At 44.1% G+C, this 23,176-nt stretch overlaps 1 protein-coding gene and 1 long non-coding RNA gene across 7 annotated transcripts in view; both read right to left on the reverse strand.

Annotated features, from left to right (window-relative positions):
* Positions 1 to 23,176, reverse strand: part of GPR50 (G protein-coupled receptor 50) — a 42,647-nt gene that overhangs the window by 15,465 nt on the left and 4,006 nt on the right. The window contains exon 1 of one of the 6 annotated variants that reach the window (XM_069015431.1): positions 15,344 to 15,416. The exons of the other annotated variants lie outside the window; for them this stretch is intronic. The gene's annotated coding sequence lies outside the window, so the exon portion shown is untranslated. Of the gene's footprint in view, positions 1 to 15,343; positions 15,417 to 23,176 lie in introns of those variants that run through there. 6 annotated transcript variants of the gene reach the window in all.
* LOC138110483 (uncharacterized) lies at positions 6,837 to 10,339 on the reverse strand. Its single transcript, XR_011150950.1, has 2 exons — positions 8,310 to 10,339; positions 6,837 to 7,324 (listed from the first exon to the last, which is right to left on the reverse strand). It is a non-coding gene; the product is annotated as an uncharacterized lncRNA (long non-coding RNA).

Here is a 23,176-nt window from a genome sequence, read left to right on the forward strand (position 1 = left end):
CAAGGGAGTGACTATAAAACCCACCAGCGACAACAGAGCTGAAGGGACCCTGGGAGGCTGATTGATCAGCCACCTCAGCCACACCTCTTAAAAGCTGCTGACAAGGAGGAGCCTTTCTTCACTTGGAACAGGCTGCCTAGGGAAATGGTGGAATCACCATTGCTTCAAGTGTTCCAAAAATGTGTGGATGTGGCACTGGGGGGGATACAGCTTAGTGGTGAACATGGCAGTGCTGGGCTAATGGTTGGACTTGATAATCTTAGACGTCTTTTCCAATCTTAATGAATCTATGATTCTATGATTTCTATAACCACATTGCCCTTACTCAGATCTAAGCTACCTTCCATCCTGCTTGCTACCATTAAAAAAAAAAAAAAAGCATTAGGCATATGCTGGTTGAGTAAGCACAGAAACAAAGGAATAACTCAATAGCACCTTCAGTGTGAGATCTCTCCTCTGGCAGGGGCAAAACAGAGGAAGAGCTATAGCTTTTCACACTGCCTTTTGCTCCTGAAGAGTTGGAATTTCTATCAGTTCTAGAGGTCATGCTTTCACTTGCCACCCTCTCCAAAAACAAGAGAAATAGTCAAGACTGCTAAATTTCTAAAATTTCTCTCTATGCAATTTTTGAAAAGCCCTCTTCTCCACTTCTATATTGCTTTATCTAACAACTTTCTTTAAAGAGCTGTCATTCATTAAGCATAAGATATTCCTGCCTTCAAGTCTCTTCAGAGCCATTTGTGACCCTCCATTTCCTCTCCTTAGGATTCCCTGCTACTTTTCCATTTAATTGCTGAAACCCCATGTTGTTATCTGTCCCCAATAAAGTAATTTTGTTTATCAACTAACTCCAGAGTAAGAGAAGTTATAAGGATTAAATGAAGCATGGGCTTAATACAGAGTCTTCTAGGGAGAAGTATTTGTAACAAATATCAATGCCATACATTCATCATGAAATCTTCAGGGTAGTTGGAATATCATGTATCATTAAAGATACTTTTCTAAGAGGGGATTGGTTTGGCAGGGTTAGAAAGAATGAGGGTTTATAGTCCTCAGCAGAAGTGTAACACAGATGTATCCAGGTAGGGGACAAAAACTCACAGCATGTTGCCCACCTCCTCCTTCACAGGGAACCCCAAAACCAAGTTTTTAGAAACACCGAGAGTACAGGAAGACATAGGGCAAGGTTAAGTGTGCCTTACAAAGATCTTTGCAGAAATTCTGTCAAAAAATTTGCTTGGCACGTTGCTGGCAATGGATGAGACCTTTGCATGTTAATGAGTGGAGTTCAGCAAATAGTCTCTGCTTCCCAACCAGAGCTGGCAGCATGGGGTGATACGGTGTGTATTTCTCTGTCAGGCATGGGAGCACACCAGTGTTGGTTGCACATTCATTTAGGCAGTTCAAGAAACATCTTGAGAGTATGGGAGTCACCTTCAACCTGGCAGGACTCCCCTTGTACAACAAGGAATCAGGGGGTTATTTGTAACATCAGAGCTAGCAGGAACCAGGATTTGCAGCTTCAATAACAGATTTACACAAACTAACAGAGCCCAGGTCTTGCAGCAAACTCTCCAGTCTGAACCACTCAAGAGCCTCCCCAGGGTCACACTGTACCCAGGTTATCACGTCACCCAGCTGTGGCTGCCACATCTCCCCGGCTGCAGGAGGGGAGGAAGATGAACCCCAAGGAGCATGGGTGATGTCTGCTGACTCAGCAGGTCTCACGGCCCTCATCTAGGAGCACAGTGGAGAAACACACAGTGCTTACTGCACTGCAACGAAAAACAAACCCTGAGTGATCGCCAGAAGCTAGTGGCTTGGCACTGGGAGCACAGGGAGGGGAGTTTAACTGCTAATTAGGACAGGGCAGCAGCAAAGGGTAGAACAGGGGAAGAGGCTGGCATTGGCTCCCTCAGGAGTTGAAAGGTTTTCCCAAATTCAGCCACATAACACATCCTTTAAAAGGAGAGTGATGGCTTCTTCTATGTTAGCAACAAAGCAGAAACTCTCATGCCAGCACTGCCTTCTGATACTAGCTGTCCTTTTATCATTTATTCAGGAATAAAACTCTCACAAGGCAGACTTATATCAATGACAAATAACAGCTGTAGGGAAAAAAGTGTTGCACTTCATTAGAACTCTGTATGACTCTGACAACCAGAAACACACTGCCAAAGTGGCAAACACAGCCGAAAAGACAAGAGAGATCTCACAGCAGCTGTTAAACCAAATGGGAACTTGTTAAAATTAAGGGCCATTTTCCCTCTTTCATATTTAGTCTCAAAACACCGTGTAAAGAAATTCAACCTCTTACAAAGACAGAGTCATTAGTGCAGAAGAGACGCGAGACCCTTGCAAAGTTTTCAGATTAAAAGGTAAAAGTTAACACCCAAGCAGTCCCTAAAACCCTATGAATATGTTAATCTGGTATCAGCTTAAATCCTCCAATATTAAAGTAATAAATCTTACCAGACTGAATTTTACTGCTGTTCACTTGGTGTTAGAATATTCCTTTGTAATATGCAAGTATTCAACATGGAAGATGCTGATGGGCCTTTAGCAGCAACAGTGATGCCATCCTGGAACAGACCACACGTTTCCTTGCTCCCAGAGAGGTCAAGGCCACAGCTGTCACCAAATTATCTGCCCTGCCAAATTCTCTATGCCACCAGGCGCTGGTGACATGTGACTGGTGACTACACCATGAAAGCATCTGGGATTGCCAGTGGGGAACTCGACTGCACAAGGCCTACACAAGTCACACCTGGAGTTGATTTTGCAGAGGTACCACAGCAACCATAGGAAAATACTCGTGGCTAAAAAGTATCCTGCAAGCCAAGCTGTACATTTTGCCAGAAGGATGCTGATTTCCAGAGGGGAGAGGATGATTTGCTTCAATCAGGCCCCAAATAAACACTGACAAACCAAGCAAATTAAGTACATAACCAGCCAGCCAGTTCCAGATTATCCCACAGCGGGGGAGTGCAGTGCTGACAGGTTTTGTTCTCTATTTCTTTAGAGGGCAGGAGGTGATTGCACTGCGTAATTCTGCATTTAATTAGTAAGAGCTAGTCTTATATTGAAGAACTGAATGTAAGGACAAACGAGAGCCGCATTCTTGTTTAGAGTAAGGATTTTTCCAGTTAATTGCCATGTAGCATGAGCAAACTGCTGCCTCTGCATGTTTCAGCTTCCTGCTCTGCCAGCAAAAGATCTGCCTCCCTTGGATTCACTGATATCTACAAGTATGAGGATGTCACTCAGTGGAAGGCAGAACAGAAATTAAAGTATTTCCGACGTGCTCACCTTCTGGCCCTTGGACAGTTCTCCCACACTGAACACTTCACTCCGTACAGCTCTGTGCAGAGTGGGCTCAGGAGCCTCTGATATGCAAAAACAACCAAAAGAAGTGGGATAAAACTGGGAGATGCACATCCCTGTGTACCGGTCCCGGAGTTCCCCACAATCCCCCACACTGGGAGGAGTTTAGATGAGAAATGCTGAATGGTAGCACATGCAACCTTAAATTCCATAGGCTCTTCCCACCAACTCTATGGAGGTCAGGCCCCCTCCATGGTACCAGAGGAACATTTGCTGTTGAGAGGTTGCTGCTAACTTCAAGTGAAACTAACTCACCTTCAATGTCTCAGGTTAGAAGATGAAAACTCTTTATGGCCAAGAAGTTATTAGCAGAAGTCTCCTCTAAACCAATACGTTTCCCCAAATCCCTAACTGCTTCAGCAACACCGGCAAAGGCAGGGATAGATGTTGCCATATATGTTTCTTGGAAGAATTTGAAAAATATAACACCAGGGAATTAGCAAAGAATCCACAAAACACAGACATGTTAGAAATATCCCGAAGGTAAAAAAAGTCTTCATCAGTGGTTAGACTTCAGCTGACACCAGAACCTCTGTCCATGAAGAATCTTCAATCCTCTGTCATATGAAACTCAAATGAGGAAAACAAAGACTGCCAAGACAGCCCCAAGCAAGCACACCATGGAACCTTGAACAGGTGTCCTGAAAGGAAACTCAAAGCTGGCACTGAATAATGATGGACACATAAATATGTGTAATTAATAGAGGCAACTTCTACTACAGGCATATTCTGCAGTAGCCTACAACAACGATTAGGATTGCATTCCCAGAAATGAGTTTTCAAAGAAATGGTACATTCACAGAAGAAGAAAAAGCTGCCATGAAAAAATAAAACTAAATAAAATCTGCTTTAAAAATTTTTAAGAGGGCAGTAAACTTAGTTTTAAGCAGAGCAACCACCGTGTAATACTGCAATACAGCAGTGAAATTGTGGGTTACCTCAATTGTCACCCAAGGGGAAAAAAAAAGTAAGATGAAGAGGCTGAAGTGGTGTTAGCCAACAGATAAATCGGTTGACTAATGGATTTGATGCTGACTTAATCTTCTGTTTGGCAGCGCTCTGAAAAGCCTGCTTTTTTGCCTTTCCTTACCTAAATGAAATTAACCTATTCCAGAAAATTAAGAGCAATTTATCAGGCCACTGAAGACAGACTGCGTGTTTTGATCTGGAGCTGTATTATTCCATCCAAAACACAAGATAAACTTTGTAATTTAAAAACCTGAAAATGGATGGATTGGTGAAGTGTGGCATCTGGAGTGTCACTGCTCCTTCCTCACACACTTCCTGGCACACTCCAGCACACAGGTTGTACAAACAACCTTTTGTTTGGAACAAGACTGTTTGGCTCCTGCTACAACACAATTTGTTCTTCATTACCTCAGCAAATGTAATTTCCAGTGCATCAAACAAGAAGAAATCTGGGAGCAGAATATTTCACTGTGACTTCAAGCTCTTTTACTTTCATTATAACACTGAAATGTTGGGTTGTAGTTTTTTTCCAATAAAGTTTTACATGAAAACCTTAATTTCTGAATATGTCAAAACCACTATTTTGTTCTTCCTCACAATAAAAAAAAAAAAAAATTGTTTTCTGCAAAAAGAACCTAGGAAATTGATTACTTCATTTTTCACCAACAAAGTTTCCTCTGCAAAACATTATCATCTTGCACTCATTTGAGGATCTGCAGCGCTGCCATTGCTCACTCCCTGGAAGAAAACACATAAATGCATCTGCATCTCAACATTTCAGACACTCATTGGTTTGAAAGCCAACAGGGAAAAAACTAAGAGTAAGAATTAAAGGCCATATTTTCTTCTAGTATTAACTGGTCACATTCTGAAATGAAGGCTGACAAAGAAAATTTGGCTAAAGAATTGTCTGGAGCCAGAATGCTTCATCACAAAGGAAATCCTCTCAGGCAGAATCCCAGTTTGGCACATCTTTCCTCTCAACCTTTCAGCTCTGCCTGCAGGATATAATAGAAATAAGCAGTTACCCATAAAACCTTTAATGGTGATTTTTAACTTGGGACATGAAGTAGGGCAGAAGGAAACATGCTCAAGAATAACCAAAAGACGAAAGGGTTTTAAGTAAGAAAAAGGCTGAGGAAAACGCATAGGTTGCACTCTGTGCCTACATCAATCCAACTGAGTAGGATTCCCACCCTCCTGCAAAACTCACAGATGTAACTACAAGGCCTGGCATCACAAATGAAAGCAGTGGGAGCTGATGAGTAAAGTGTCTTCTTCTGTACTGCCTGCTTGTTGCAGAGTCAGCAGGACAATTCCCTCTCTAACGTGAGGTTGCATTCAATAAATAGAGAAAAATCAGGAGTAAGAGTAGAATGTGCAGGACAATGCTTAAAACTGCTGCTGGTTCACTTTAAACTCAGAAGCCACCCTCAGATTCATTCTGGGATGGATGTGATGGCAGAAGGAAAATGACAGCCCCTCCCAATTCTATTGTTTTCATATAGGATTGGGCTGAAGGAAGACAAAACCCAGGAGACGGGTTGTGAGGGAGGAAGGGAACCAGGATAGATGGAATGCTGGGGAACTCAGGGAGTGGGGGCACTGCACTCTCTCTCTAGAGACCTAAAAAGTACAGCTCGTCTTCAACTTTTGACACTTTCAGGGAACCATGCAAGACCCCTGTCAGCAGCAGCACAAGGCTCAGCCCTGCCCTTGCAGACAGCAGGGCAAGGCAGAATGACACATCTGCATTTCACATTATCCATTTAAGCCAGGATTCACATATTTTTCCCCTCAGATTGCTGTGTGATGGGAAGCTGAACCCAGTTCTCACTGAACTAGTGTGACCTCTGCAAGGAGAAGCAGTAGGTCTTAAAGCACATGCTCCTTCATTTCCCTACAGACAGAGCTGGAAATTGAAATGCTCTGTCCACAACACGCCGCCCGACCCAGGCCAGGGTGCTGGAGACTGCGTGGGAACAAGCCCTCTGAAAACAAACCAAACTTTGCTGTTTCTTGGAAGTGTTGGGTCCAGTCTCTTTGGGCACATGATGAGAAAGATGCTTTGTGCCTTACCTCACCACGGTGCATCCTATGGCATGTTTCGGGATGACGTGTCCACATCACACACCCACTAGCTACAGGCTATGACAGTACCTTCTTCTCTAAAGATTCACCCTCCCTCACTTATGCATTCTCCTGCGATGTGTAAATGGTATATAAAGATGGTATCAGGACTAATTTGGATTGTTATCCATGTACAGGGGTTTGGAAAGGAAGGCAAAGCTGGCTCTTCTCTAAATTAGGAAGGAATTGGGAAGGTAACAGTGCTGCTGACACCATTTAAAGTCTAGGAAAGGAAAACCCTACTTTCAGTCGTCTTCTGATCATTTACAGATTTCTTTCCATGGATGTGGTCATGTGTTTACAACAACGTTTGCAGCTGCTGCAACATAACATAAACATTGAAAGGACACAAATTCCAAAGTTCAAATAATGACATGCCTTTAATTGTGATTAATGTTCATTACTAATCATCCAAGAACCAGTACTCTGGAGATGTATTTTGCAAACTTGAATGACAGAATGTGAATTACCCACATAATATGAAACACAAAACCAGATATTTGACAAAGCCCAGGTTAGAAGCTACAAATTTCTTCAACTCTATAGCACTTAGGGTGTGCAGTCATTTAGATAATTACACAGATTTTGACTCTGGCATGGAGTATCATGTGAATGATTACCTATCTACACACATTTCCCAGAGACACAATCACAGAGGCCTTAATGGAGAACTCCATGCAACTACATATGGAAAAAAATAACGAAAACCCAACACATTTTATCATAAAATGTGACCACATAATGTGATTTATCAGAAAACCAGGCTGGAAAGGGACTCCAAGGATCATCTGGTCCAACTTTTCTTGGCAAAAAGAAATCTCCACAAGACGTTGCTGAGGCACTGAAAAGATGTGGAAAACTGGAAATAGCACTCATTCTGAGAGCATAAATCATCATTCTCTTAAAGATAACACAATTGGATGACTATTTCTCACTAGGAAAAGCAGAAAAGCATTTTATGAGACTCATAAATCCACATCCCACAGACAAGGGAATCCTTACCATTCCTCTCTTTCTCATTTCTATCCCACCCCCTTGGTGCTTTCTTCTATTTTTCAGCAAAGGACAAGGAAAAGCGAGTGCAGAGGGAAACCTGATGGTGTAGGAAAACTAACCAACTTGGTACTTCCCTTCTCAGTACTGACAAGTCTCGAGGGTAAATTCCCTCCTTCCCGTTTTTTTGCTGCTTGGGACATTCCCAACAGGGCTGATCCTGGTGTACTGGAGCAAGCGTGAACACTCACACTGCTTCTGTGGCAACAACATCAGCACCATCTCTTTAAAGATGTTTTTGAAGGATGGATTTAGCAGGGGATTATAGGTAACCTTATAAGTTAAGAAGTTGTTTCTGGTGCTTTTCTATTCTTCAAACTCCATGTCATCCCATCCCACAGCATTAAATGTCCTGTTTTCAAGTTTTAGGAGGATAAAGAGCATCAACCACCATAAAAAATAAAAACTGCAGAAAGTGCCCACTTATTAAGTAACTTTAAATTCTTCCTCTTGATTGGGAACATACTTGTATACATCTAAAGTGTATGAATTTAAATAGTTACGTCCAATACAATAAATAACAGTCTTTCCCAGGAGTCATATAGAGCACTAATGCAAGGGCTTGTGATACATGGAGCTGTAGAAAGCTTACATTTTGATTGTCCTCCTTTTGGTTCAGTACCCTGCATTTCCAGCTCTCTCAATAAAAAATGACTTGGACTTTCTGAGTGCCACTAGAAGCAAAAAGTTTTCAGAAAGCCAGGTATAAAAGATCAGCATTTGCCACATTGAATTAATCCACAGAGGTCTGTTAAGGTAGTATTTTCTCATACCTCACGGAGACCAAAGGGTTGATGAACACTCTGAGCCTGAGAACAGCCACATCAAAGCAGACCTGAGGGTCATCTGGTCCCGTGCCCCATGCCACCACTGCCAGAAGGAGCTGCCTCATGGAAAAGTTCCATTTTACCTTATATGCACATTTACATTTTTCAGCAGTAATAGAGTGTTTTGACAAGCTGCAATCAACCTCCAGTCTGCAGTGATTTTTGACTTTTTGTTCCAATTTTAAACACCAAAACCCAAATCTGGACATGGCAATTCCCCATAGTACAGAAATTAAGAGTCAAAGACATTCTCTTCCTAAAACAATATACAAGGCCAAATTTGTAATCTTTCTTTGCCTTTCCCCATTCAGCAGAGGGGAATAATCCCATACAATAGCACATGTCTCATATGATTGCCATGGGGAAATTAGAGTCTTACATCTAGAGAAGTCCTAAATTGCTAAGGTTTCCTCTGCCGACAAGGGAAAGAAACATTGCCTCCTGGTGATTAAGACTGTAATTATTATTATAAATTCTGAAACACTTTGAATTACGTGGTACATTTCCTTTAAATGGGCACCATCGTTAGTGCAAGTTGATTTGAACCAATGATTTATTCATGGCTTAATAACCCTGTTTGCTTCACATGCTCAGCACATTTTGCTCAGTATATTGTATTACTGGCTGGTTGCTATAAACAGTCCATTTAAATTTAGACAGAAGCTTTTGGAAAAGTTCTATTTCTAACAGATATGTGAATTAGAACACTAAGTGCATTGATCAGGAACTACTGGTTTCTTCTAAACTGTTTAACATTTACCTGTGTGCCTTAAGTTCTCAAAAATGTCCACAGTTAAATCTCTAGCTGAAGTTCCCATTCAAACAAAGCTTTCTACTCAGGCCAATCCTAATATTCAGTCAACTGAAAATCAAGAGGAAGTCTTCCAGACAGCACTGCCAAATTGTGAAATTTCTGCAAATAAATCAGAATCAGACTTCCCCATGGTGGTGTTAATAAAATACATCTAGCCTCGCCAATAAATCTGCAGTACCTTTCTCCATGTTCTGAAGTAAAAAAGCTTTGGCTTTACTGGCATTGTTGCAAAGCAGGTCTTAATCAAAACTCGCCATGGAACAAGAGAAAAAAGTCTTTCAATTTGGCCATATACACTTCTGTCAAGACATTATACCTTTTTAACCACTGTGAAATTACAATGTACTTTTCCTACTGAAATTCTTCCAAAGTTCTGGCTTGAAGATGTTGGAGAAAAACCAGAGTACATCACTGATGATGTACAGAGCTCTACAACCAGCTCCTCTTGGACTACTTCACATTTGAATTTTTAAAGATATTGCCAGGAACCAAATATAGTTGTTTGTTCTCCACAGTGCTTTATGAGAGTCATATGCTGTTCCCTCTCCTGAAATTTCCATGTTGCAGTTTCTTAAGTGGTCATCGTTTTCAGGATGACAGTTCTTACTTGGCTCTTTGGAGAAGGAAACATTCCTAAAAGGAGCATCACAGTCAAGTATGTATAAAGCTGGCAGGAGCAACACCTGCTCCCTATAATACTCCTTTCCTCTTCTCAGAGCAGGAGACGAAGCCACATGTATGTTAAGAGGCATTGCTTGATTTACAACCTTTTTATCTGAATGGTGTGAAAAATTAGAATCGAAATCAAACATTGAATTAGCTAAAGCCATAAGCTAGAACGATGAGGCAGTGATTGTCCCTGTGTGCTGGGCACTGGTGAGGCCACACCTCGAATCCTGAGTTCAGCTTTGGGACCCTCACAAGAAGGACACTGAGGGACTGCAGTGTGTCCAGAGAAGGGAACAGAGCTGGGGAAGGATCTGGAGCACAAGGCTGATGAGGAGCAGCTGAGGGAGCTGGGGGTGTTTATCCTGGAGAAAAGGAGGCTCAAGGGGGACCTTATCACTCTGTAACAACTGCCTGAAAGGAGACTGTAGCCAGGTGGGGGTTGGTCTCTTTATCTCATTATCCTGGAAGAGATATAAAAGACGCGTAGATGTGGTATTTAGGGTCATGGTTTCATGGTGAACATGGCAGTGCTGGGTTAATGGTTGGATCTTGGAGGTCTTTTCCAACCTAAACAATTCTATGATTCTCTGATGTATTGGTATCTTAGTGATGCGATAATTATTTCTGTTAACCAGCACATTTCAAGAAAACATCAGGCTATCAATTAGTATGCAAAAAGTCCATTGTTCAGCTCAAACAACTTGGCTGGCTGTGTCTGCATTGTCTCACAACAACACTGAAACATGCACCCCTGTTTGGTCCCTTTGCCTTTAAGGCAGCTGTTCATACAAATCCCTGCCTGAGCTGCCAGAATCACTGATAAAACAATTTACCTTTCTTTAGAAGTTGCAACTTTTGGTAAGATGACAAAGGGACACGATTCACTCATGTTGGTGTATGAGTGCCTGTGCCAACAGGGTTGGTTTTGCGTGTGTGTTTTGTAAATACTTGACTTTGAACAACTGAAAATAAAAATCTGGTTTTCAACACAGATGAAAGACAATGAAAGTTATATGAATAAATAAATATTAAGTAATTGATTAATAGGTATCACTCTCAGGTTCCAGTGCAGCTGTAATTACAGATGAGATTATGCATGGAGATATTCAGAGATTAAGGAAGGAGAAGACTGGCAGAAGAGAGCAAATATTTTCCATGCCGTGAAATCCAGCTCATTGGCTTTACATTGCTTCCCAGAGTGAAACTGTCTTGGCCCACTTCCATGGGAGTGTCACAGGAGAGGGGGCAGTGTGATGAAGACTCATGGCAGGCAAACCCAAACACCAGTCCTGATCTCACCCTTTAGCTTTAAACCCTATATAAATCCATTCACATGGGCAAAGGGTTAGGTCTCTGCACAATGATTCAGAAACAGATCTTAAGTGAGAAGGCACCAAGCTGCTTCACAAACTAATTTTGGACTCCTCTTGCTCTATTTCTGTCTTTTTGCTGCTTACAACTACCTGTGTTTTGTTGCTCTGCTGTTTTAACGCAGGTCATTTACTACTCAGACAGAAGGGAAAGGGTAAAAGCAGAGGTTCTTGATCTCTTTAATGCATAATCTTACAGCACTTTCAAAATCCATATGAAGATTGCCTTTTCCTGCTTTGAATTTTATCTGGCTTCTTACTTCTCAAGATACTCCCAACACAATTACAGGCAGACACTGTTAGTCCCTGAAGAAATTAATACAGCAGGATTGTGAGGAAGGCAGGGAAGTACAAGAGGCATAAGAAGCAGGTCTGATGCATTAGCAGACATCTACCCTCTGACTTCAGACTTTAATATATTTAATCAACCCATAAACATTTGGAAACTTAGGTGTTACTGGAATTATGAGTTATAATAAACTTTTTGATAGAAAATGCAGAAGAATTGTGCTCTTGGTGGTGGAGGTTGAGTGTTTGTGAATGTCAGTAGCTTTACACAGCTTGGAAATGCACTTAAAAACTAAAATAATTTTATATGAAGGGAGAAGGAATGAGACAAAGAAACTTATACAATGTGAGGGGAAACTATAGCTCCACAGGCGAGTGATCTATAGGCTTCACATCCTACCACCAGCACTACTCACAAGGAAGAAGCAATATCCCTGATATAGCTCTTAAAATGCAAACTGGGCACTTCCGACAGAAATAAAGTAAACCAGATGATGGGATGGTGTCATGGTTTACCTCAGCAAGTAACTAAACACCACACAGCTGCTCACTAATTTCCTTCTCCCTCCAGTGGAAGGGGAGAGTGAAGGGCGGAAGGAAAGGTAAAATTTGTGTGTTGAGAAAAAGACAGTTTAATACCACAAAAATGGAAGGGAAGTAATAATAATAATAGAATTAGGATATGCAAAACAAGTGATTCACAATGCAATTGCTCACCACCTGACAACGTATACCCAGCCAGTCCATAAGCAGCAGCCCCTGGCCAGCTTTCCCCATAATTTATAGACTGAGCATGATACCATATAGTCTGGAATATCCCTTTGGTCAGTTGGGGTCAGCTGTCCTGGCTGTGTCCCCTTCCAGCTTCTTATGCCCCCCTTGCTGGCAGGGCAGCATGAGAAGCTGAAAAGTCCTTGAGTTAGTGTAAACACTAACTCAAGCTTAGCAACAACTAAAACATCAGTGTGTTATCAACACTATTCTCATCCTAAATCCAAAGCTCAGCACTGTACCAGCTACTAGGAAGAAAATTAACTCCATCTTAGCTGAAACCAGGACAGATGGACACAAACACAGCTTCTTCCGGGTAGCACAGCTCTAAAAATCTCCTTGCCTAGGACAGAGAAAGCAGCACATTGTCTGTCTGAAGTGTATTGGTATGGCAGCAGTCCCCTGGGAAGGAGGCTCTTGTTAAAGACCCCAGCTCGTCATCATCCTAAAGAAATCACATCTTCCGTCTTCCTTTCACAAGGGTGAAAGACAAGAATAAACATTACCAGGCCCAGTTTTGTGGCAGGGATATCAATAGCATTGGGGTTTGCTCACAGCTGCCCAGAAAGCCAGCACAAGAGCTTCCTAACCACTCACACCCTCCACAACAGGAAATTGGAAACCATTTTTGACACCTACACAGCCACAGAGATCACAGGCGGGGGCATAAGAAAGGGGCTGTATCCAAGCCAAAGCTACTTTCATCCCTTTTGCCACTGAAGGACATTTCAGACTGTCCTTTTACTACCACTGCAGGGAACTTCCACAACAGCTTCCCCTGTTCTATTCCTGTGCCACTTCAAGGCCACTTCAGCAGAGACCTCACCTTCTTTAAAGCTGGCACCAGTCAGGACAAAAGGTCCAAAATTAGAAGACTTTTATACAGTATCGTTTTAGCATGATTGCAAAATACCTATCTTCCTATTAGAGCAGAGTTGTTCAAGCACTTGTTTAAGTAATGTTCAGGTGATTTGCATCCAAAGAAGGGCAGTGAAACTGGTGGAAATGTTAAAAAAATGTGTAGATGTGACACTTAGGGACAGGATTAATGGTGGACCTGGCAGTGTTAAGTTAATGGTTGGACTCAATGATCTTGGAGGTCTTTTCCAATTCTACTTTGAGCTCTAGGATGACTGGAGTCATTCTCTCTCCTGAATTCACTCTGTTTTCTGCCACTCTCCTGCCCCCAAGGAACACTCAGCACAGTGGGAGAACAGGACAGGCGCTCAATACCCTACACACAGACACAACATACGCTGTGTTCAATGCCTTTGTTCCCAACAGGGAGGTGCCAAGCCCTGCAGTCCCTGTTGGTGTGGCAGCTCAGAGCTAGGGCACTGCAGCCAGGATGCCACTACAAATATAGGTGTACCACCAGCTACTGACAGTATTTAGAGGGCTGCCAATTCGAATCCAACCCAGTTTAAAAAGGATTTTAAAAGGATTCAGCACACACTGAGAACCCTGCTTTCAGGAAGTCCAGGAGTTAAAACAGATCCCTCAGAAAAAAAAGGGTCACTGGTTTCTGAAGAAGTGCAACACACTGCCAGGTGCCTGCCTGTGCTGGCATCCTCGTCCTGCAGTCCACAACCAAGTGCATTTAGATGCCCCCCACACTTCACCTTTCCCTAACCTTCCTCACTTCCCCGGTGAAAGATCAGTCTCAGCAGAATCAGAGAAGCAAGGGTGTGTGAAAGGACAAACATAAAATGAATGCTTTGCAGGAATTGGCTTCTCTGTCTCTTCGTCTTTAGAAAAATAAGTGCTTTTCTAGCACAACATGGTGCAGAATAACCATTTGGCCTTCTATTTTAGAATGAATTTGTCTTACATTTCCAGGGCAGAAATCTAAACTCAACAAAGGGCTGCTCAGCACTTCCTCTTCTTTGACATGCTGTATCCTCCCATTCCAGTTTTGGGAGAATTTTAGCCCAGATAAGGAAAGCTTGTAGCCAAGGGCTCGACACAACAACTCCCCAGGCAAGGACATCTTCCACCAGACCAGGCTGTTCCAAGCCAAGTCCAAACTGGCCTTGAACAGTTCCAGGGATGGGGCATCCACAGCTTCTCTGGGCAACCTGTGCCAGTGCCTCATCACCCTCATAGTGAAGAATTTCTTCTTAGTATCTCATCTAAACCAGCCTTCTGTCAGCATGAAGCCCTTCTCCCTTGTCCTGTCCCTACACCCCCTGTAAAAAGTCCCTCTCAAGTTCTCTTGCAGGCCAGGCCATAGACAGTTTTATTGATAACCAGGAACTGAAACTCATTTAAAAACAGGGAAGAGAAAAATAGAAGAGTTGATTACAAACCAGGATCACATTCCAGGAAAAAGGTGTCAGAGTTTGATCATTTGTCTTCATTCCACATGGGAGGAAATTGGTATCTTTACACATTTGTTACAAATAATTAAAAGAATCACTTGTAAAGGTAAGAGGAAACTGTAAAAGACTGGTCCAATCAAAGCAATGGGAACAGCCCAGCAGCAGCAACTGGTTTTGTAACACTAACGATCAATCAGAAGAAAAACAGCCTCTCCTGGGAGAAATTTGTCTCAAAAAGGAAATAACAAATGAGAGAACTAGAGTCAAAATACCAGTAAGGAAGAACAGATGCTGCCACAGCAAGACTGAAACAGTCTAGCTCCTTGTAAGCCCTGTTTGTTGCTTCCCCACTGCTGTTTCCATATCTGTATAATTTATTCCAAAGCAAATTTATTATTTTAAAGACTCCATGGAGAAGGCAGAGAAGGCTGTGTGTGTGCTAAGGGCCACAGTGCTGGCTATTTCTTGCTCTTGCACACTATTATCAAAGGCTTTGCCTAGTCTGGGATTTAGCAAGACTCTTAATTAATGGCTTCCAATGGTACATCCACACTGAAAAGACTTTTCTCATTAGCTAATTAGTCTATTGTCTTAATTAGGCAAGTCAGTTCTACTTCCTCACTGCCTTGCATGGAAACCCTGGTTTTCCCACCTAGGTTTTCCCTCAAGTCAGTTCCCAGCTTCTCTGTCCTGACTTGCTTTTTGACAGGACTTGGAGCAAGGTGGTGGCAGACAGCATTGCCTCACCTTTCCATGCAAGTCTAGACCAGGCAGGGAATGTTGTGTTCACTGCAGCTGTTCTCCTGAAAACTGGGCCCTCTGGAGTCCCCGGCAAGGTCTTGGGTCATTAGGAACTGGCTCATCAGCATCTGTCAGGAACAAGAGTGCATTGCCTTACAAATTCTGTTTTCCTATGAGGATAACGCCAGTGCCAGTGGGGTTGGAATGAGATGATCTTTAAAATCCCTTCCAAAACAAACCATTCTCTATTTCTACCCCTGAAGGACCAAAAGACCAGTACATGTTGCCAAGATGTTCAATCCTCCTAACCTAGGTGAGAAGAGACTGGAAGTCGGGCACCTTCCAGCAGGCTGGGTTTGTCAAACTGCTCTGGGCCCCAATATATCTCAGCAAGGAGTGCAAGTGGTTCATCTGCAGGAGCTGCAAACTTGTACCTTGTCGAGGACAGCAGAGCCGTGACTCCTGCTGCTCCTCCTTGCTCTGACTGCTCTCTCAGCAGACAGAACTGTTCCAAGACAGGGATTTGCTCAACAGCCTCCCACCAGACGTATCTACCCTGTTTCCATCACACATGCTCCTCCTTCTCCCATCACACCTGTGTTTTTCTGCAAGTCCTCGCACCACACTTCTGTCTTCCCTACAGAAACTCCCACAGATGAGCACGGCAGAGGCAAAGTTTGCAATCCATACTGTAATGTCTGACCATTTTGGTGCCTATCAGCTACACCTACTCTTAAAGTGTTTTGTCAGCAAGCTTTCCACTTAGTCCAATTAATTTTGACTAATCAGTTTTGATTAGTAGAAAGACTGTTTAAGACACAAGCCATAAAGGATGAGCTCACCACTGACTTAATGCTCACATCTTAGGTACAATAGAAAGTATTTTTTTCATTTTTAGTCTTCCCTTGAAAAAGCCAAGAGACAATCTCTGCATTGACAACATGTACTTCTACATAAAGGCACCAGTATACTTCATTCTAGCTTAATTTCTCCATGCAAAGCACTAAAACTACAGAGATGCTGCCAATATTTTTGGAAAGGCCAGAAAGAAAAGAGGCAGAACCAGTTATGGAAAGCAGAGGACAGCTAACTCTTCAAGTCATCTTCATTTTGGGATGCCTCTCCTATGGAGGAAAGGCTAAGAAAATTGGGCATGTTCAGTCTGGAGAAGGTTCCAGGGAGACCTTACAGACTAAAGAGGTCTATAAGAAAGATGGGGACAGACTTTTTAGCAAGGGCTGTTGCACTAGGACCAAGGGGTAATGGTTTGAAACTAAAAGACAGTAGATTTAGATTAAATATTAGGAAAAAGTTTTTTACAATGAGGATGGTGAGCCACTGGCATGGTTGCCCAGAGGTGGTAGGTGCCCCATTCCTGCAACACTCAAGGCCAGATCAGTCAGGGCTCTGAGTGACCTGATCTAGTTGTGGATGTCCCTGCTCTGTGAAGGAGGGTTGGACCAGATGACCTTTAAACATCCCTTCCAATCTGAACCATTCTGTGATTTTATGATCTTTGCTGCTGCTTTTTATTGAGGTGCTGAGACCATACTGACCATTTGTAAATAAGCTAATGGTGCCAAACTCAGAAAAGACAGATATTTTCAGTCAGATGTTAACAGATACTGCCAGTGTGAGCATGATCTGCCTTCCACCAGGAGTCAGAAGAGTGGAGGTAAGAGGGGAGCTTGAGAGAAAAGCAGAAATACTAACTTTGGCAACTCCAGACTACTCCAAATGCTACTGGAAGCCTCTTCCAGAAATACTCTATTTTGTCATGCCTTGCTTTCAATCTCTGTACCAGGAACTGGAAAGGGTGTTTCCTACACTTGAGGTAAAGCTAATGCACCATTATGCCCACATCTTCATGGTGCCGTTGGCCAAACTCTTCCTGAATTTCAGCTCTGACCTCCTCCCTGAACACACAGAGAAGCCACAGGCCTGTCCTGGGGGTGCTGTAAGGCTGGGCTACTTCACTTGCCTGGGCAATCAGTCACAGGGGCTGGGGTTTACTGTTATTTGGGCTGGCTCACGTCAGCTCTGCAGAGAAGACATCAGGCCAGTGTTGAGAGATCTCCACCACCTTCCCAGTACTCCACAACTGAGACAGTGTTCAGCAAGTTCCAGAGGAGGGAGGATCTTGACATGTAGAGATTGAGGAACTGTCTCTATAGGTACAGAGGCTGAAGAACAAACTCAGCTGGCAAAGGTGCAGTAGCAGAGGAAGACTGCCCAGCCATTCAGCCCTGGCTCTGCTCCCCAGGGCGCCTCTGGCAGTGCCAACACAGAGATATGGCCCAGACAACTTCAGGGAAAAACTGCAGGTAGGGAATGACACAACGCACAGCCCTTGTCCTCAGACAGCACGGGGCCAGGCTAATGACACAGGCTGTTGTTCTCCCATTCTGTTTAAAAAAGCAATGCTTTGCGTGGATGTTGGCTTCGGAGGACGTGCTTGGCAACGCCAGCAGATAAACAGAAAGGATTTCCATGGAATACCATTTCTGAAAGAAATACATTTAAGTTATTTTTGAAATATTATTAAGTCCAGTAGTGAATATTTTAAATGTGGTATAATCCATTTTCCTAGAAACCAGCCAAGAAAAACCGACAGCAGCACAAGGGAAGTACCACCACGCTGCCATCCCTGTCTCACTGTTCCCTCAGGGTCACGAGCAGGAGCCTCACACACCTCCCCTGACATCCCCAAACCTTCCCTCCTCCATCAATGTGCCTTAAAAACACAGTTCCCATCAGCTCTTCCCCCACCAGCACACAGGCAAGCCTGGATCCTTCCTGCTGATCCTGACCCTGCTCTCCTATGAGCCAGGGACCCTCCATCAGCCCACAGAAGCCCCAAAGCCAAGTGCTGACAAATGCATTGGGAGGGCCAATGTAAACCACTAAAACAGCTGGGCAGAGGCGTTTCAGCAGCCTGCAGATGGGACTGAGGGCCAAAGAAGTGGGACAGTGAGATCTTGATGGCTCTTGCCATTGAAACTGGCCAGCAGATGCAAGCAGGCGACAAGTAGATGGATTGGGTGGGTGCAGAAGAGCCAGCCCTGAGCACAGATCATCATCTCCCAGTCTCCAGTAGTTCTACCCTAAAAGCAGAGCCCAAATCCATTGCCAGGGACCAGGACTCCAATCTTCTACTCCCTCTTATCTTCTCTACCTGCTGTTCACTGCACAAACCCTCCTATACCATGTTTGTATACAAGTCCAGGGACAGCTTAAGCTGCAGTGACCATCTCACTGGTCACAGGTCTCTCCTCACCCTGCAGCACACAGGAGAGAAAGTTAGTTAGTCTGCACAAATCACTGGAAAATCCTGGACGGCCTGGAGAACATCTTTTCCTAAATCGCTCCTTCTGAATCGCCTCACAAGTAGGACAAAGCTAAAACCACCAGAGGAGCCCTGTACCCCCATCCTGGCTCATGCAGGCAGCTGTGGGCACATTGTGGGGGCTGCTCCCTCCCACCTGGCTGTCAGGCAGCATTCCCTGGGGCAGCACAGGCCAGGGCTCCATTTCCTAATGCATCCAAATGTAACTCTCCTGTGGATTTCACCCATCCCATTAAGATTCAATTTGATGTATTTTCTATTGCAATATCTGCAGAAATAAAACTCACAGCTGAGATCTGAAGGCCAGACAACAGACCAAGAGTAAGATGAAATATATTAAGCTCCATTTAAGTTATGGCTCATAAAGCCCACGGGGCAGGTTGTGTACCTGCTCAGTACTACAGGGCTGGGGTTCACTCCCAGAAAACACCAGGGTCTCTTGAGCCCATCTACCCTTTCTGCAAAACATGAATGTCTGAAACAGACAGAGCTTCCAGCTCTCCCCACCTTTCCCCTCAGGATGGGGAAGAGGTGCAGCTCGGTCAGTCTGAGCATCCCACTGCCTGCCCTTGGTTGCTTTTGCTGTGCTTGGTACATCCCATCACCACTCCATTAGCACTCCCACTTATCCCCCTCCTCCCTTACCCTCTGTGCATCCTCCTGCCCCAGGCCCACAAGCATTGCATCCATGCCAAAGGACAAGCAGGGATTCAGGGCAGCTGGGACTCTGGGCTGCTGGACCTCAGTCCCCTACAATCACTGCAGCATTTGTCCACATCACACCTGAAGGTGATGCTGGGCATTGGTCAACAAAGCAAGATCTGAGGTCTCTCAACACAAGGCATCAAGGGGACAGTCTCAGAAGACAGAGACTCACTGGTCCTCATTCCAGCTTTCAGGAATGAGGAGAGTTAACATGAGAAAGCTACACCACAGGTTTCCTTTTACATCTTCCAGAAAAAGCAGTCCCATCAGACTGGGGCTGCTGGGGACATGACTGTCCTGGGACTGTGGCACAGCCTTCTCCTTGACAACCAACCCAAAGAACTATCCAGTTCTCCTCCACCCCTACTGGCTGCTGTGGGACAGACTTGGAAGGAATTAAACATCCTGCACAGAGAGAGAAAAGCAAACAAAATGCAAACAACAAAATGCAAACAAAATGGGAAAAAAAAAAAAGGAAGAGCATAGAAAACCCATCTCTGAATTAATTTCCATTTTATTTATAGACCATGACATGACAGTTGTCTTTCTAAGCCTTTTAATTAATCACAGAGAACAGTTACTTTGAGCGTGTATGCCCACCTTCCCTCTTCCTGAAACACGTTCCAGCTTGTGTTGAAGGACAGTCTGCAAGGTAATTAATTATTTACCATTATCTACGCCAGTACTTGGCTCTCCAAATCTTTCAGGAACATCAAGTCCTGGGGCAGCAATGTTCTTTGGGGCTGAAAAGAAGAAAAGCCTTTGCTAGAGACAGGGAAGGGCAAAGGGCTTGGAGGGATTAAGAAAGGGAGAACAGGAGCTCAGCACTGTGCTGAACATGGCTTTCTCTCTTGTTGCAAGGTCCATAGGGTGGCCCTCTGGGGACGCAGGGTGTTACTTTATGTGATACAAGACATAAATCTTTCTAATAACAGTATTTTTGTTTCAACTAATTTGTGGGTAACTTTATAGAGACCTACGTGTGTAACAGAACTTTTGTCAAACACTGCAAAGACAAATATTCTTCAGTTCAGAAATGCCAAAATTACTGTTTCTAGTGGAAACCTGATTCATTCCTCTCAAATCATGTATTTATCACTTGACCACATACCATCTGGCTCCCAAACTACTGGTACACCTGAAGTGCATGCTGAGCACTGCTGACTTACTGAGTGACTAACAGTGCTTCAACTCCATTCCCTAACCACACATCCATGACTTACAGTGCTGTGTTTAAGTCCTGCTCCAAAGTGGGGTTTGGGAGTGGGAGGAGCAAAAATTTCTGCTGGGAGTTACAGAGTTTCACAAAGGGGCTCCTGAGATCCAGCACTCCTAAAAATACTCTCATCTACATAAAGAGTTTATCCCCCCCCCCCCAAAAAAAAAAATAGAAAAGAAAAAAGCGAACCCAAATACCAGTAGCTTTGACCTCACAGAGTTGATGGGCTGGAATCCCCTTGGGAACCCAAACGGAGCTGCATGAAGGACCAATTTAGAAATATTTCTGAAGCTACTGCGCTACAAACCAACTTAGGAGCTGCTCATGCCTGAGCGAGCTGCCGCTTCCTCCGGAGCTCTGGGAGCACAGCATGGGAGCAGCACAGCATGGGGCCACAAACGCCACTCAGAGCAAGACAGTGGCTGAGCCTCCTCCTTGGCACTCCGGACACAGCCCAGGAGGGGCCCAGAGCAGCACTGCTGGAAGGTGGGATATGCCAGGGCCTGGATGGGAATCCAACCTGAACCCTCACCAAAGTAGGAGCAGGTGAAGGTGATGCCATCAGAGACCTCTCCTAATCAGCTTGGCCATGGGGCTGTGCCTGTGGCTCCAACACAGCCCAAACAAATGCCATGTCTCTGTGTCTCACGGTGCAAGACATCTTCTAGGAAAAGATAGGTCAAGACTGTTCTTCACTTTACGCTCCTATTACACTTAAAGTTCACACTCACCTTAATCCAAATTGATTTTCTCAAAAGTTTCACCCCTGTCACTCCCGCTTCTCCCACCTCCCACAGCCAGCAGCCCCACTCCAGCACCCCCCTGCAGAGCCACAGGAGCAGGGGGCTGCAGCAGAGGGACAGATCCATCCCCACCTGCACTCCTGCTCTGCTGCTCCCAGAGCCCACCAGCTGCACTCAGGTACACCCCCTCGAGAGACCACTTCCAACAACTTCTCTGCACCAGCCCTACAGCCCATGCCCTCACTGTGCTGAGCCTGTGCCCCAGCCAGGATTCTCCAGAGCAGCCCTAATGCTGCAGGTACCTTTCCCATGGTTGGTGCCACAGGGAGGAGCACTGGCAGTCAGCTTGATATTGCAAACTCATCACCGACTAGTTGGTGAGTTAGTAACAAAGCTAAAAGCAACCACTGGCATGGATTATCCCCCCCAAGAGCAGAGACATTTGTCAGCAGCTCACCCCTGTGATGTCACAGGTGCCCATCCCTGCTGAAGGGCAAGGGAGTGCTGGGTGCCACCCTTCCGCATCACAGCACCCAGCGGGTGGGGAAGGGGAGACCCTGTAGTGCCAGCAACCTCCTACTGTTAAACCAACACACAGCCTGTTTCCCTCAGCAGAGCCCCCCCAAAAGCCCAACCACCTGCAGCAGGGCCCCCCTAATTTCAGAGGGCCATGGACTGGGTACATCAGCAGCACTGGTGGGAGTTTGCTGTAGACAAGTGAATCAGTGGAACAGATGAGCAGCTTCTGAAGCATCTACCCACAAAGTACAGCAAGAAGAGATGTAATTTCAGTCTTGTGGCAGATGCTGGAGGGTTTGTGGTCCTAAAAAAAATTAAAAAAAAAAAAATCTCAACACCTACATATACTAGATAGCTTTCTAGGACAAGGAAATCCTGCAGTAGCTGGAAGAAAACCAATCACAGTTCTCAACTACATTTGAGGTAAGGAAACAGAACATGGTCCAAAACAACATCTCCTAAAGGTCAGTTTCACAAAACTAGAAAGAACCAGACACAAAAATAACTGAGAGAAAACACCTAAATATAAGTAAGTGTGACAATGCTTATTGGAGGATGTTTAAAGATGCCTTAGTAGAGCCCTCCTTCCCACCAAGAAAAGCAACAGTATATTTTTAAAGAAATTATGTGGTTTAAAATAGGAATTTTTTAAGAGCCAAATTTTTTAAAAATTAAGTATGCAACAAATCAAAAATACACTACAAAATTAGAGCTAGAAATCAACACATTTTATAAATAAAGCTAAAAGATATTTTAAAAACCTAGAGGCAATAGGTATATCAGGAAAAAAGCAACAATTATCAATACATTAGGCTTGATGCTAAAAAAGGACAGTGAAAGTACCCTGATATAGAGGATGTAGAAAGTATAAGCATTACTTTTTATCTTTGCAAATGAGGATGACTTAAATCTCAGCTATAGCAAAATTCTCTGAGAAGTGAGTTAGGAAGATCCCCAACACCATCTGCTAACCATCCTTCACATCTGTAAGAAAACCTGCACTCAGAGCCTGTGAAGGAGCTCACCCAAATTTCTAACGTTGACTTAAAAAAAAAAAACAACAAATCAGAAGCATGTCCCAGGCCAGCCAGGAAGTTCCAGAGGTCTTGGAATAATAAATAGAAAACCCTGCTCAAGCAAACAAAAACTTAGCACGGTGCCAGTATTGCCAGAGGGCAAACGGCTGACCCGGGAAGTGCAGGCTGGTCACCCTGCCCGTGCTCCCGGCAGGGCAGGGAGCGGCCAGTGCTCAGGGATGGAAACACAACTCCCGTTAGTCAACACAGTTTTATGGCTGGAGGGCTTGT

Source organism: Aphelocoma coerulescens, chromosome 4A, assembly GCF_041296385.1.
Source record: "Aphelocoma coerulescens isolate FSJ_1873_10779 chromosome 4A, UR_Acoe_1.0, whole genome shotgun sequence".
NCBI lineage: Eukaryota > Metazoa > Chordata > Aves > Passeriformes > Corvidae > Aphelocoma > Aphelocoma coerulescens.